This window comes from Nycticebus coucang, chromosome 8, assembly GCF_027406575.1.
Source record: "Nycticebus coucang isolate mNycCou1 chromosome 8, mNycCou1.pri, whole genome shotgun sequence".
Taxonomy (NCBI): domain Eukaryota; kingdom Metazoa; phylum Chordata; class Mammalia; order Primates; family Lorisidae; genus Nycticebus; species Nycticebus coucang.
Genome location: NC_069787.1, coordinates 60,677,677 through 60,690,638, shown reverse-complemented (window position 1 = coordinate 60,690,638; position 12,962 = coordinate 60,677,677). Strand labels below are relative to the sequence as shown.

Below are 12,962 nucleotides of genomic sequence, written 5' to 3'. Positions count from 1 at the left end.
TGCTGTGGCATCATAGCTTATAGCAACCTCCAGCTTTTGGGCTTAGGTTCTTGCCTCAGCCTCCTGAGTTGCTGGGACTATAGGCACCTGCCACAACGCCCGGATATTCACTGCATTTAATTAGGAGTTAAGCTATAAGATACTGAAAAAAGATAACTAATGGATAGTTTTATGTGGTAAGGGAGGTATAACAAAAAAATAGAAAATGGGAAAGAATGAAGAAAAAGTCTTATTCTCTTTCATTAGTACAGCATTCTAATCATTCTAAATAGTAAAACCAAAAATTGTAAGAAAACATGATCCTTTTGTTCTATGAAAACTTGTCATATCCACAGAAAAAGGAAAACATCTGATGTAAGCACAAGATTTTGTTAAAAGATTTGTGTCATTCTCTTGAATTGAAATTTCATTTTGGTAATTACCTGTGGTTTGTTTATGGAAGTTTTCCTTTGATCATAATATTTTGTCTTATTCTATTGATCTTAACATTAATGGTAAGAAATGTAATTGGTTTAATTTAAACTGTTTTACTGGGCCATGGCGTGGTGGCTCATACCGGTAATCTCAGCACTCGGAGGCCGAGGCTGGTGGATTCCTTGAGCTCACGAGTTTGAGACCAGCCTAAGCAAGAGCAAGACCCTGTCTTTGAAAATATAGCTGGGTGTTGTGGTGGCGTGCCTGTAGTCTCAGCTACTTGGGAGGCTTAGGCAAGAGAATCACTTGAGCCCAAGAATTTGAGATTGCTGTGAGCTATGATGCCCTAGCACTCTACCAAGGGCAACAAAGTGAGACTCTGTCTCAAAAAAAACCAAAAAACAATAAGTAAATTATTTTACTTATGACTCCAGCTTTCATATAAGTTAAATAAATGAATCAGCAAACATACATTAAGTATGTATAAGACCCTAATTGGTATGCAGAGAAGTTATCTTCTCTTAAGTTGTATGTATGTAAAGATTGGCAGGTATGACTGGGAGCCCTGCTTTGTGCCAGTAATTCCAACTAGTTGAGAGGCTAAGGTGGAAGGATCGATTCAGCCCAGGAGTTCAAGGGTGCAGTATATTAAGTTTCAGTAGGGTAAAAAGTATCTCAAAATTGTACATGATAACTTACTGATGAATGGGCCATGTGGAGTTTATAGTAGTCGTTTAGCTATCTTTAGTAGAATGTTCACATCCACTTAAGTCATATCTTAGGCATGCATTGACAAAGTTACTTAACAGTATTCTAAATTTTATTTTTAGTATTCATTTCTCTTTTTAGCCATAGACCCACTGTCTGTGCCTGTTCATTTTTATGCTTGAGTCTGCTTACTTATTAGAAATGTTCTTATAATTACATAGAATTACTTTTGGTATATCGCATTTTTTACTCATTGATTCATATACATACCATTATAATGTTTTCATAAAACATTTAAGTTTTAAAAATTATAGAGATTTTACACCAGAAACATATAGGTAATGATTTTTTGCTGTATACTAATATTTTGCTTCATAAAGCATGTTTTGAATTCTTTGTTCTGTGCTGTCATATTTTTATTTAGATTCAACAATTCATATTTTTCAAGAGTAGTTTCAAAATAAGGTTAGCTATGTACTATATTTTTCATTCAAATTAACTAATTTTCCTTTATCTTGAGCCAATATATTTCATTTAGAGTTTATTAAAAATTTCTTAAGTGTACCACTTATACCATCTTTGTCATACTGCCACCCCATGTCCTTTTCTTTATTTTGTGCCCTACTTTCTATATTAGGTTACCCTGAACCTAGTGTATACAAAAGCTCAAATCAAGTGCAAGAGGGTCTCAGGGAGAAAAAAGTATAATCATGTTATTGTATAAACTTTCAAAATGTTGTCTAGGAAGCTAAAACTGTTTAACAGATGTGATTGCTTCATTGTTTCAAATTTATGCCAATCAGAGTTGATAGGATTTGATCACACTCTTCTAGATTTATGAGATAAATTACAATATTGTATGACACACTTCAGATAGAAAAACATCAATATAAGTTGAACATGATTTCTTATTTAAGATAACAAGCCAGTAATTCTTTAAATCAAGTAGTAGCTACTTTGAGAGAATATTTATCAGTTTTTATGGAAATTAAAAGTACCTTTCATATTTTCTTCATGGTAACAAAAAGTATATTAAACTTTTGTTTTTGTGTACAAATATAAATAGGAGGCATTTTGTGTCCATTAAAGTATAGATGGTCTGTCAAATTTCTAAAGACCTTAAAAAATGAGGTTGAACTTAGGAGAAATTTAACTGCAGAAAAGTCTAATACATGATGAAAAAAACCTGTCCTTGTGGTACTAAATTTCTTTAAGGTTTTATTGGGTATGTCCAAATAGAAGTTTATTACTTCACATAACAAAGAAAATGGAAAGGAACATACTATTTAAGTGATGGTTTCCTCTAGGGAAGTTAGAGCCAAGATACTGTGAGTCAGGCTATAAACCCTGTTTCTTCTCAGCAAATTATAGAACTATTTTTTTAAAAGCCATTGACGAAAATGTTTTTTATAATAATAACTATATTCGGGAGGCCTACAGGGTGGAATCCTTCAGTTGAATTTTGAAATAAAAGCAAGGGCTTTCCTGAGAACTTTATTTGTAATTGTTACTAAGTCAGATAATTTGTGAAAAGAAGATAGATTTTTTAAATTTATTAGATAGAAATTTTGAATTTGTAGAATATGGGGACAAGCTAAACTAATGATTTTTAAGAAGGTAGGCCCTCATGTTTCAGATTTGGATGTTATAAAATCTTTTCAGTTTTTTCAGAAGAAAATTATTTAACCATGACTTAGATATTAATAATTTTAGAAAGTACACAGGATAAATAGAACACGCAATGTTGTTAATAGTAATTCTGCATAGTAAATACATTGCCATATGTATTTTTAAAAACCTTTCTTTCCCGGAGATAACTGCCAGACTGACACTGGTTTATATCTATACTTCCTTCTTTAATATTATTATTACGTTTATGTGTTCATTTACATTGTATTCTTAAAGTTTACCTAACTGAAATATTCTATTAGCCTTCATGTAATTTTTTTTAAGTTTCTTTTTAATCCAGCCTTATTCTCGAACTGTTATTTGCTACTGTTTGTACACCTGGTAGATTTACTTTAATTGTGCTGGAATATTTCATGATAGGACAACTTTGGTACCAGTTTGTTGCATCTTTTGACAGAAATCTCAGGATACTTTGGCACAGACTTTTTCCACAGATACTCATGGTACCCTGCAGGGCTCAGTGTTTTCAGCACATGAGACAAGCTACTATCAGCTCTTAAGAGTGTTGTGTCCAGGTTCTGTCGTTAGGTCCCATTATCAGGGGCCACGAGAGTGTGTTAGGCCCCATTATTTGGTGCCACTAGAGTGTGCCTTGCTTTCTCTTGCTGAATTTCCTGTTCCTCTAAGCCAATGCACTGTTTCCGTTCATGCCAAAGAAGCCTGCAGATAAACTTGCCATGCTGTACTTTCAAAAGAATGTCCTCCCGTCCTTACTCCCTCCTAGTATAAAAAGAATTAGTCTGTATATATTTTGTGTGTGTTTGAAAAAGGTGGTTTTCAAAAATGAGTATATTTTCAGGTTTCTGCAGTTTGTTTTATTTTAAACTGTGGGTGGCTAGAACCTATGCTATTTGGAGTTTATTTTGCCACAGCAACATGTGTGCTGTGTGTATAAAAAAGACATGGTTTTGCTTAATGTGAACAATATGATTTTGCACCCAGAGAGTAATATAATTCTTTTAGTAAATAATGATGAAACAATTGGTTATTAAAAAGATGTGCTCTTATTTTGTGAACATTTTGGGATGTTTTAAGAGATTATTTAAAAATTTTATCTAAATTGCATTCTTCAGGTTTAATTTTGTATTATACTTTTCATTAGTCTAGCTGATTTAATTTTCATGCATTTATATTTTTGAAGGAATCATATTTGGTAGAAGTCATATATTTAAAAGTATTTAAAAACTGTTACACACTCAGGATTTGTATTGTGGCGCACTCTCAGACTATTCAAGAAGAAGCTGTCTATTTGTGAAATGCTTTGACTGTGTGCCCAGCAGCTTAAAGCTGCCTTTTATAAAGCCAAATATTAGACAATTAATGTTATTAACCCTTTCCCTGGAAGTATTTCTTCTTGAAATAAAAGATTAAGTAATTGCTATGTATAGATCATTTCTTGTATATCAGTAGTTTTTAGAAAGCTGAAAAATGTGTATGCTATGCAATAAACAGATGCTGCTCTAACAGTGCAATATATTATGTACCAAAATGATCTCTGTTTTAATCATAGATGCTGACTTAATGAGACAAGACTAGGCTTACATCAAAAATGGGCTTAGGGTGTGATTATTTGCTTTCTCTGTGTTTTTTCTACATAATTAATAGGCATGCCTTTTTACATCATTATTAGATTTGGGGGAAGTTTTTATTTCTTTAATTTTTACATTTATTTTTTGAATTTATAGGAGTTTGTAATTGAAACCCATTCAAAATAGTTATTAAAATAATTTAAAGAAGATGCCCTGTCTTATTCAATATTAAGTCTACTTTGTATGAATAAAATTCCTATATGCTTATGTTCCTACCTCTTTTCGAGTGGGGACTGAATATTTTCTGTAATTTATGGGAGCGTTTTGCGGGGAGGTAGTCAATGAATTGGCTACTGTAAGATGGTGGTGCTTGAGATTTGAAGTCTCTCTCACGCAGTGGGATGCCCTTTTGGTTTGCTGTCCACAGAGTCATTGGAATCTTTTTCTCATGTGTGAGAGAAGTACTTTGTTATGCTTTGCTTTTGTCTTCTTTTCATTTAATTTATTCCATGAACACCTCAAGTTTGAGTGCAGTCACTGACTTTGAGCCCTTAACTTCTTCTGCATCTGGATTGTACTTCTTATTTGACAAATTTGCCTTTACATATGGTCAGAGAATTCTATATTTGGAAAAATATTCCTATTGTGCTTTACTTCACTGAACCTAGCAGAGTTAAATGTAGTTTGGATGCATAGGGAAGAATTAATGATTGGAAGATACAGAGTTGGTAAATTATTTATTCTGGCCCTGAGGAAGCTGAAAAGCTGAGTGAAAGACTAATAAATCATTTGTGGTAGTGCTGGTTGTCACTTCCAATTATTTTAGACGGTTTTGTGATAAACTGCAGCACCTGCTAGATATCCGCACACCCTCCCTTGATGCTGGTGGTGCAGCTTGTTTAGTCGATTATCAAAGGCAAGTTTGTGTAAAGTTTATTTAGGTTGGAAAGGAAATTACTCTTTTTAAGTCAATTTTGTTGTTTTTTCCTCATTGTTTGAGTGCTGTGAAAGGATTTCTCAGACATGGCCTGCAATCTGGAATATTTATGCCACTTTATCCAGGAGAGACTGTCTTTATCTTTTGTTAAATTAAATTCTTGAAGAATTGAGCTTCCTTATTATTCCCAGACTAATTAAAAACTACTTCAACTGAGATGATAAAGATCAAATCATCTTTTTGGTACCTTTTGATAGGGAACTACATTGCTGCTACCCTAGACATTTGTCTTCATTTTTTGTTTTTGATGGCTGAGGTTTTGGAACTAGTAGCCCTAAAACGTGAGGTCTCTTTTCCCACTGGTCTTAAACTCAGCTGCTAAGTTTCTTTGGAGTAGCTGGAAAGAATTGGAAAGAAAACACAGTCTAGAACGGTCTGGTTCTAGTGGTCTTGAAACAAGGATGCTTTAAAACTTGTTGGGAAATAAATTAATAACAGCACATAATATGCTTGCTTTATGCTTCGAATTAGCTGTTTTCCTTTTGTTAGAGTTTAATAAAATTTTTTATGTCCAAACTGAGACCATTAGTCTTATTTCTTTTTGTTTAGAGCAACTTCATATTTTACTCAGATTTTCAGTTTTAACATAAAAACATGAGTTAGTTGAGAGGAATCGTAAGATTCTATACAAGGAAATAATCTTGATGAACAGTCTTGGGTTCATTCAGTTGCATTTTCACTCACTGACTTGCTTCTTTTCATCATTTATTAAAGCTCATGTGTGCCAGCCTTCAGGGAACAAAAACTACTACTGCTAGTAATAACAAACTCTTTTTTTTAGATGTTTAGTATGTGCCATTTACTCTCCTTGGCACATATTAACTTATTTTAATACAAAATCCTATCAGGTATTTATTGTTTGTATCCTTATCTTACAAAGGAGCCTTATGGAGTAATAAGACAATAGTGATTTAGTTTTTTCTTTAGTCTATAGAAAGAAGGAAACTTCTATCTTTGTGGTTCATTTTAGTTAATGGGTTTAGGAATTCCAATCCAAGTAGTGTAATAATAACTATTATTTATTGAACATTTAATTTTGTTTAGGGTACATATATATTATTGTCATGATGAGGAAATTGAATTGGTTTTCTTTTTTTTTTTTTTTGAGACAGATTCTTGCTCTGTCACCCTACGTAGAGTGGCATTATCATACCTCACTGCAACCTCAAATTCCTGGGTTCAAGTGATCCTCCTGCCTCAGCCTCCCTAGTAGTTAGACTACAGGTGTGCAATACCACATTTGGCTAATTTTTCTATCTTTTTTTTTTTTTTTTTGGTTTTTTTTTTGGCCGGGGCTAGGTTTGAACCTACCACCTCTGGCATGTGGGACCGGCGCCCTACTCCTTGAGCCACAGGCGCCGCCCAATTTTTCTATCTTTTATAGAGACAGGGTCTTGCTCTTTCTCAAGCTGGTCTTGAACTCTGCTGAGCTCAAGCAATCCTCCTGAGTTGGCCTCCCCAGTCTATTAGTATTGTAGGTGTGAACTACCATGCCTGGCCTGGAAAATCGAATCTTAAAGGGATCAAACTACTTGCCCTAGGTTATGCAACTTGGAGGTGAAGGAGCTGGAATTTGAATCTAGATTTGACTGCTTATACACTTTAATTAGTGGTTACAAACTCTAGTCCTAATGGACTTGGTAAGCAACAGAAAGAGGGGAGAAAAGTGAATTAATGAGAATCTGGGCAACTGAAGGCTTTGGCAGAAATGGGCCCAGAACCGTGAATTTTATTATGAGAGAAGTTAAAAGTCTAGATTTTAATGTGAAATGTTCAGTTTTTTAAATCTAGGCAATTTACTCAGGAAGAATTGTCTGCCCACTGCATGTGGCCTGTGGATGCCAATTTGAAACCTCTGCATATTGCCTTTGGTAGAATTTGTTTTGACCAGGAGGTTTCTCTTCTAACTTGATGACACTGAAAACTAGTAAGAAACTATGATACAGTGTTAATAGATATATCAGTAAAATTTTATCCTTTAAGGGGTTTAACATACTGGATGAAACAATTATTATTTTTTAGTATATACTTGATATTTAGGTGAGCTTGAATCTCAGGTTATCAAGGGATACTAGTAAGTCAAATATAGTCTGTAGCATAAAGCATAAAACTAAACAGTAGAAAAAAGTCAAACAAGAATTATAAAATTCTAAGGAGGTATTAAAATATGTAAATGTTTATTGAAACACTGTCTTCCCTTTTCCCCTCTCCCACTATGTACCTGTAGTGCTTTTTATTTCCTTTCCCTTCTCATACATATTTCTTTCCCTGTGCTCTGAATCAAATGTGAGATTTAAGATACATGTAGTTTTTTTTAGTGAAATGACTTTACCAGATTACTGAGAGAATTAACTTATATGTAGAGTGTTGTGACTTCTGATGGAATGTAGTGATCAAGGTTTTAAGGAAATGGGTAACTATTTTAAAAAGTCAGTTGTTTTATTAATTGCTTTTATCTTACTTAAAATACAAATAAAGTATCTCTAGAGATCATTTCAGTGTTTTTCATAAATGCTTGAAAAAATGTGCTAATCAGTTATTAAAAGGGTTTTCAATCCAGGCACTGTGACTCATGCCTATAGTCTGAGCACTTTGGGGAGCGGAGTTGGGACAAACACTTGAGTTCAGGAATTAAGGATTAGCCTGGGCAATATAGTAAGACCCTGTCTCAGCAAAAAATAGAAGTAAAATTACCCCAGTGTCATGGCATATGCCTGTGGTCTTAACTATAGGGAGGATTGCTTGAGCCCAGATGCTCGAGGGTACCATTGTGCCACTGCATTGCAGGCTAGGTGATCGAGCAAGACCCTGTCTTTAGGAAAAACAAAGGAGTGGGGGTGTTGAGGTTTTCATTCATCAGATCCTATCTTATAACTTAAGTAATTTAACTCAAAATCAATGATTTTTTTCTAACAGAAAGCTCTTAATAAATTATGAATTCTTAGTACATCTTTGTATTTAATATAGAAATTGAATACTTGTTACCAACTTAATTTTTCAGGTATAAGTTGGAGGTTCTTGATCTAAAACATTTCATTTAGTAGTATTCAGTTGGTCAAGGTATGGCTTTAAATATTAAAAGAAAAATCTTTTACTGTGTCTTAGAAGAATATATTCATTATAGAATAATTTCAAAAATTATCGAGGAAAAAATAAACACACATGATTTTACCACACAGAAATAACTAGCAAACACTTTCATCTTTTGAGTTTTTTTCTTTTATCACTTTTCTTAGCGTTTAGATTTGTTTTTTAAAGACTTAAAAATGTTTGACAAAGTTGAAATATATCTCCTTCATAAAGATTTTCATCCAATAGCTAGAAGTAATTTCCCCGTTTCTAACTACCATGTATGTAACTATAATTGTACCTTTATTGTGATGCTTTGTAGTTACATCCTAACCTTAGTATTTTGAGGGCAAGCACTGTCTTGTGTTCCTTTTTACATTTTGATAACATTCACTGACTATTGCGTAAGTGAAATAGGTCTTAAATTTGATTTGTCTCCCGCAAATCAAAGTGGCGAGAATTATATTAGTGTACTTCTTATAATGGGTTATATAGGTAGGACTTTTGTGGAACGATATCACTGAAGTTTGTGGAGCTAACAGTTTTTCCTACATGTAAAGATATACTTGGTCCCCCGTCTCACATGTAGGTAATGGAGATTTATCATATTAGATTTGTCGAGTCTGATTTGAAGGGTGAATTCTGCCAAATAAATGTTTATATATCACTGATACAATATTACAGTTTGAAAACACAGCAAAAGAATTTTTGAATTATGGGAAGGTTTAAAATTAGAACCAAGGAAATCTGAAGTAGAAAAATTTTGAAATGGTGCATTAAGTATGTTACTCTGTAGATAAAAAATAATTTAAAATGCTAGAGGTGGATGGGTCAATACGAAATTGAAATTTCGGGAGATAAATAATTGGACCAAAGTCATAAGACTACAGTGTACCCATTGATAATTACTGGTGTATGCTCAGTAAATAATTTTATGAGTAAATGAAAAGCTGTGTGTAAAGGCAGTTAAAGATTTTACCATGTGTAGTTCAGTGAAAGTATTAAAAAACAACCCATGAATGTCCATGTTAGGAAACAGAACCTCTACATTCCTTTACTTACATTTCGAATAGAAGAACTTAGAACATATCCTTTTTAAAAACATGACAATGTAAGGAAAGATAAAATAGAATGGCTTCTATTTACTTTGTGTCTAGCACTATGTTGACTATGTAATTGGAAGGTTATCTTTGCATAAGCTTTATGGGAACTTTTTAGGTTGGAAGAGGATTTCAGCTGGAGTGTCGAAAGGGTCATACACAAAAAAACCCTCTATATTAAAATAAAATGTGTCCAAGTTTTAAAGAAAAGATCTCAGAGTTTGCAGATGATCCTAAAATTGGAGCTAGGGGAAATAATGAAGAACAATGCAATCAGATTCAAAAAGATTTGGATTGTTTAGGTGATTGGGCCAGCAGATGGCAAATGCAGTTCAGTGTAGACAAATGTAAAATAATTATCTTAGGAACAAAGAACCAATCATACAGCACACTGATCAGGAAAAAATTTGTGAGTTATTGTAGGAAAACCATTGAAACAGTTAACCCGGTGCACAGCTGCAGCAAAAAAGGCAAGCAAGAAACCAAATTAGCAGACGGATAGAATATAAAGCAAGAGGCAATACTTATAGTGTACTAAGAAACTTGCTAGACCCCATTGAAATTACTCACTCTACTATTGGTTGACAAAACTACTTTAGGAAGACGAAATTTTTTTCTTAGAGATAGACTCGAAATTGTACCAGGCAAATCTAATAAATCACATGAAAGAGATTTTAATTAATTTTTATGAACTTTTAATTTATAAACTTTTATTGATATGAGCAAGACACTGAGTCAAAATAAAGAAAGGCACTCATGTGGCTCACTTCTGTAATCCTTGCACTCTAGAGGTGGAGATGAGTGGATTGCTTGAGCTCAGGGGTTTGAGAACAGCCTGAACAAGTGTGAGACCCTGTCTCTACTAAAAATAGAAAAATTAGCCATGTGTTATGGTGGGTGCCTGTAGGCCCAGGTACTTGGGAGGCTGAGGGAGGAGGATCACTTGAACCTAGGAGTTTGAGGTTTATGTGAGCTACAAGGATGCCATGGCACTCTATCCAGAATGACAGAATGAGACTCAGTCTCAAAAAAAACAAAACAAAACGAACAAACAACAACAAAAAACACACAAAAAAACACAATACAAAGTAAAGGCACTCATGTCTGTCCACTATAAAATGTTGGTCTTAGAGGATGTGTATGGTTTCCATTGCCTAGGGTCTTACTAAACCCCCTTTCTAGTTAGATAGGAAGCTGCCTTTCACTTCTTGAGAGTAAAGAAGCCTGAAGGCTTGGCAAAAGACTTTATTGCTTTAGAATTACACCTTGGCTGCTAGAGAGACACCGACAGGAGTGAGGTGATCCACTCAACTCTTAATGCGGTAACTGAAGTTGAAGGCTATTTTCTTGGCTTTGGAGGCAGAAATTTTTTTGTGTTTCGCTTTGTTGATCCTTGTCCAAGCTTGATTCTCTAATACTGTCTCATTTTTTTTCCCGAGCTATCCTATACTTATCCAATCAATTCCTTTTTGACTTAAATTAACCAGAATGTCATTTGTTTATAATCAAGAGCCTTGACTGTTATATAGGCAGTCTCAGGGTTATGAACGAGATAGATTGTGTAGGTTTGTTCTTAAGTTGAATTTGTATGTAAGTCAGAACAGGTACATTTACCTGTTACCTGTAGAAGCTCCCGTTTGTAAGTGCAGGTTGAATGTTAATCAGATGTTTGTAACTTGGGGACTTACTGTAATAGCCTCCATTCTTGTAAGTGTGAGTTGTACATAGGGGATGTTTGTAACTCAGTGACTGCCTTTCAGGGATAGGACTGCCTATAGTAATAGTGTTCTGTTACTTTAACCTTGGCTATTGTGTTATTTTTTGTTTTTGTTCTATAATGTGTTTGGAGTGATTTTATTGTAAATCATTTTTTGGGTGAGAAGAAAATTAAAATGAAAATCTCTGTCTTTCCCTCCCTCTCTTTTTCTTTTTCTCTTTCTTTCTCCTACCTTCTCCCTCTCCTTCCAAATTGGAGTTGAAAAGAAGAAAAATTTGTATCAATACCATCAACATCTGTAAGTCTCATGTAAATTTAACTTTATCCATGCAATTGAAATGTGTCACTGTAAAAAACGGCCTTTGTTCTCTAGAGTTTGTTAGAAGAGTATATTTTAAAATAAGGTTTACTTGGTATCTCTAAAAATTACTTTCTTCTTTTATTTTGGAAGAAACCTAAGTTCATCAATTTAGATTATTTTCATAGTGTTACATGAGTAAAAATAGGTGCTAGAATCAGGAATACTGTCCCAAGTTTTCTGATTTCTTCATCTTTGATTAATGAATATTTGTTAATTTTTTTAAAGAATAACACTTGTGAATTATATTTTAGATTTGTGGTAAGTTAATTTTTTATTATTTAGAATCAATTTTAATTCCACAAGTGGTAGTTAGGTTGTCTGTTTATCACATATGTCTTACTGACTGATAATTTATATATTGTTGGTCTAGTATGTCTAAGCTTGAAGCACAGGCACATACAAGAGGAAAGGGGAAAGAAATAAAAAGTTTATTTTAGGGAGTGGTGTGCATGGCTATTCCTTGGTGAGATTTTGAAGTAAATAGGAGTTTGTGATCTTTTCATCATTCTTTTTTTTTTTTTTTTTTTGTATGGTTTTTGGCCGGGGCTGGGTTTGAACCTGCCACCTCCGGCATATGGGACCGGCGCCCTACTCCTTGAGCCACAGGCGCCGCCCCTTTTCATCATTCTTAAAAGTGAAATGGAAACTTACCATTAAAAAGATGTCCTTGAGTCCATTACTCCCATACCTCTAGGTTGCCAGAGCTCTTATCTTACCCTAACACTTATATGTATGAGGGGATGCAAAGTAGGTGTTATGATTCACATTTCATACCCTCCTCCTCCTCTGCCCCATAGAATAGGTTGTGAGCAGTGTTAGGAGGGAAAGCTTTGTGATTAGACTATTTGAAGCATCTATATTAATACTCTATAGCCTTTTACTTTCTTATAGATTACTCAAGGAGAATACTTGTGAACGTAAATGATTTTTCGAAATTGTGGTTAGTGTGGCTCATTGAAGGTAAAAACTTCATGTAATATTCAGGGAAATGTCTTTGGTCCTTGTTGCACAGTTAGGAACTGCCCGTATCCTGTACCTTTATAATAAAGTAAATCCCTATACTTGGGAAATTAATTATGCTAATTATAAGTCTTTTGACACTTATTGCCAAAATTTATAAGTTTCTTTTTTACCAGCAAGTTTGGAGATTCCTGGATTTTCCACATTAGCAGTAGTATTAATGTAACTTAAAAAGAAAAGGTCTTTACTGATGTTATAGGAGTAAAGTAGGATCTTGTTTTAATGTATTTTTAACTGCTATTGACCATTTGCATTTATTTTATAATTTACCCTTTAATATTGCTTGCCTGTATTTTTCTTATATTTAGGTATTTTTCTTATATTTATTTAAGTACTTAATTATATATTAAGAACATTA

General features: G+C 33.8%; 1 protein-coding gene across 22 annotated transcripts in view; it reads left to right on the top strand.

The window, feature by feature from the left end:
• Window positions 1-12,962, top strand: part of TBC1D5 (TBC1 domain family member 5) — a 584,642-nt gene that overhangs the window by 86,297 nt on the left and 485,383 nt on the right. For 12 of the 22 annotated variants that reach the window (XM_053598465.1, XM_053598443.1, XM_053598454.1 and 9 more), the window contains one exon: window positions 11,482-11,521. The exons of 8 other annotated variants lie outside the window; for them this stretch is intronic. The gene's annotated coding sequence lies outside the window, so the exon portion shown is untranslated. The remainder of the gene's footprint in view (window positions 1-11,481; window positions 11,522-12,962) is intronic. 2 more of the 22 variants (XM_053598445.1, XM_053598447.1) reach the window with 1 other exon arrangement.